This window comes from Chelonia mydas, chromosome 8, assembly GCF_015237465.2.
Source record: "Chelonia mydas isolate rCheMyd1 chromosome 8, rCheMyd1.pri.v2, whole genome shotgun sequence".
In the NCBI taxonomy this organism is placed as follows: domain Eukaryota; kingdom Metazoa; phylum Chordata; order Testudines; family Cheloniidae; genus Chelonia; species Chelonia mydas.
Window position 1 is genome coordinate 44,082,856 of NC_057854.1, and position 3,422 is coordinate 44,086,277.

Consider the following 3,422-nt stretch of genomic DNA (forward strand, 5'->3'; position numbering starts at 1 on the left):
AGTACTTGTGGCACCTTAGAGACTAACCAGTTTATTTGAGCATGAGCTTTCGTGAGCTACAGCTCACTTCATCGGATGCATAGCATATCGTGGAACTGCTCCCCATGAAGCCAGTCAGGACTCTGGGGCAGTCGCCTTCCGGTGAGCAGCCTGTCTGCAGGGCACAAAGCTCACCCAGCTTCCACCTTCCTGGGTCTGACCTCGGAGCATTCAGCATCCTCTGCCCCTCCGTGTGCTTCCCACAGCGAGTCCGCTTAGGCGGGGCTCCTGGAGAAGCCAGAGGGTCCTGCACCCCAACTTCGCAGTCAGACGGGACTCTCAGCCAGCCAGTAAAACAGAGGTTTATTAGACGACAGGAACATGGTTTAAAACAGAGCTTGCAGGTGCAGAGAACAGGACCCCTCAGCTGGGTCCATTTTGGAGGGCAGTTAGCCAGACAACCACGTCTGCACTTCACTCCATGTCCTAGCCAGCCCCAAACTGAAACTCCCTCCAGCCCCTCCTCCTCTGGGCTTTGTTCCTTTCCCGGGCCAGGAGGTCACCTGGTTCCTTTGTTCTCCAACCCCTTAGCTCTCACCTTGCAGGGGGGAAGGGCCCAGGCCATCAGTTGCCAGGAAACAGGGTGTCGGCCATCCTCTGTGTCCAGACCCCTGCACACACCTGCCCTCTAGGGCTCTGCAGTGATCATACACCCTTACCCCACCCCCTAGATACTTAAGAACTGCATAGGGGAAACTGAGGCACCCCCACAATATTCGGAGGAAACATTAAGAACAGTCCCACTTCGTCACATCTCTCCCCCCTTCGAGATTGAACTGAGCGGGGTCACTTTAGCCGGTGACCTGGGGAAGTTCGAAGCCACCAACATTCCCATGGATGCCCCAGCGTCTCTGCCATTCCTTGGTAGGAGTTACACCAGGCCCTTCCAGTTTCACGCCCTCCCTTAGGTCGGGGACAGGAGTCTTGGTCTTCTGCAGTTTCCACGATATGCTATGCATCCGATGAAGTGAGCTGTAGCTCACGAAAGCTCATGCTCAAATAAACTGGTTAGTCTCTAAGGTGCCACAAGTACTCCTTTTCTTTTTACGAATACAGACTAACACGGCTGTTACTCTGAAACCTTGACAAGTAGTGAACCCAAGCCCCATGTGCCAGTTAGGTCTTGCATTTCTGGCAAGGATGTGGTCTATGTGGGTTGCAAGAATTGCCAATTGCAAACTGTCTCTCACATGATGAAAATACCTGCCCCAGTTGGCAGACCTCTCCTAGAACAGGAAAAGGCAGCATACTCCATGAGCAGGGCCAGTTCTGGCTTTGCAGGTTCGAGGTGCCAGCTGAACTGCTCGTTCCTGCAGTAGTGGGGATAGGTTTTGGCCCTGGCCACTTCATGCATAATTGACAAAGTCTTTGCTCCAAGGCTGAGGCACTGGACTCAGGGTGGCAAAGATCACAAGTTGCCATCCCAAAGATGCTCTGGCAGTCAAAGTGACAGGGAATTTTTACCCCCAGCTAAGAGGCTCTTTGTAACCAATTCACACATTTCTTTCCGCGAGAAACATAAAGCTGAGTTGCTGTGTAGGGCATGACTGCGGGCTAGGGGAGGCTGTGGGCTCTGTTCTGGACACACACATACTGGTTATGAAAAGTGAAAGGTGTCTTCCCTGGCATGAAATGCATCATTTTAAATGTATGAAGAGCTGTGCGCTGCGGAGGCCTGACAACAGGGGTAGGGCTCCTGCTTCTGAGGCTAGAGATCATGGGGTCAAAGCCCATGTGTCCAGGGCCTGGGTATGAAAAGTGCTGTACATTTCTAGTTTGCAAAAAACAGCTGTTATACCAATTGGGCCACAAATTTACCCTAATTGTGAGCTCAACGGCAGGGAAAGTGGAGCCAGGTTATCAGTGTTCCAATCACATGATAAACACTGATGGGAAAAGGCAACAAGGCCAACAAAGCCTGTTCTATAAAACGGTGTAAAAGTGAAGAACGGGCTGAGTTCCTCTGCCCACCAGGGGCTCCGTCATACAACTCAAGGACTGTGTTGAGTAAACAAAAAATGTGGGCCTGGAAGTTAACAGACCGAACTCAGAATGTCAGCAGTTAGGCCTAATTGGTAAGAAAAAAAGAGGCTGGACTATTCTGCCCATCACCCCTTTATTGAGTCCCTTTGAAAGAGGCTTTTGGGGGCAGATCAACCAACTAAGGGATGCCTGGAGGAGGGGGAAGGCCATCAGGCTCCCACACCAGGACTCTCGTCCTTTGCCAAGGGTTGCTGAGTCATTGCATCATGATGCAACCGCACTGTGATCTGGGCTTCCTGACCACATGAATCAAAACTCCTGCTGGAGACCCAAGATCCTACTCTGTCTTCCCTGCCCGCCCCACTATTTTCCCTCCTATCCTCTCTCTGCTTTCCATGCGATCCTAAGGTCATCTGTACCACCTGGCATCAGCACACTGTGATGAGATACCCTATCCAGCTCTGCCCAGCCTGAGAGAGACCAGTAGAGAGGGACCAGACCAGCCAGGTGATGTCCCAGACCAGAAGATGAGCCAGCGTAACTGCTGTCATGACTGACGGGCCAGACCAGAGCATCTGGCTGTAGCTGACCTGCTGCCTGTAGCCCTGGGAACATCAACAAAGCTGTATTTCCTCCATCTTTACTACGCTGCCTCTCCCCTTTGTGCTTCTCTGTTTGTCGATTAGGAAAGGTGACCATTCTTAACATCTTGCAACTGAGCAACAAAACAAGCCCTTCCCCCCCTCTCACCCGGCCCCCAAGAAGGGAGGTCTGATGAAATAAGACTAACTGGTATCATCGCTCTTTAAATGTGAATTTGATAACCAAAACCTAACTTTGATTTACAGAATCTTTCCAGGGTAAGTGCTTTATGACTTGTTTTAGCTCCTTTTCTCTTGTGTATCCCCATCAATGACTCTCCAGGCTTTAGCATTTGTTTCTGTTTGCCATGAACTATGCAGGCTGAAGTCTCTGGTTTCCAAACCCCACCCCCTCTTTATTTAAAACTGTTTAAAGTTGGACAGCTTCCGGGTCATGTTAACACCTTTGGCTCTTTGGGCCCATATACTCCATGGAAATGAATACAGCATCTCTCCAGGGCAAACAAGAGGGTGGGTTCAGCTAGGTACAGAAAGTAAGGGTACAAAGGTACGATGTGTAAAGATGATCCTATTTGCTTTTGTTGAGGCTCCTGTATTTTGAGATAATTGCTTCATTTACTAAGTTTGATTAGGATGACAAATACTACCATGCTGGCATGAATCCAGAGCTCTGGTTACCTGTGAAAGTCCCCATTGCACAACTCCACCAGGCAAGGCTATGTTATTCATGTATTTTGAGCGCTAATGGTGCATGCTGGAACGCTGAGGTAAGGGGGAGATAAAACACACTACACATAC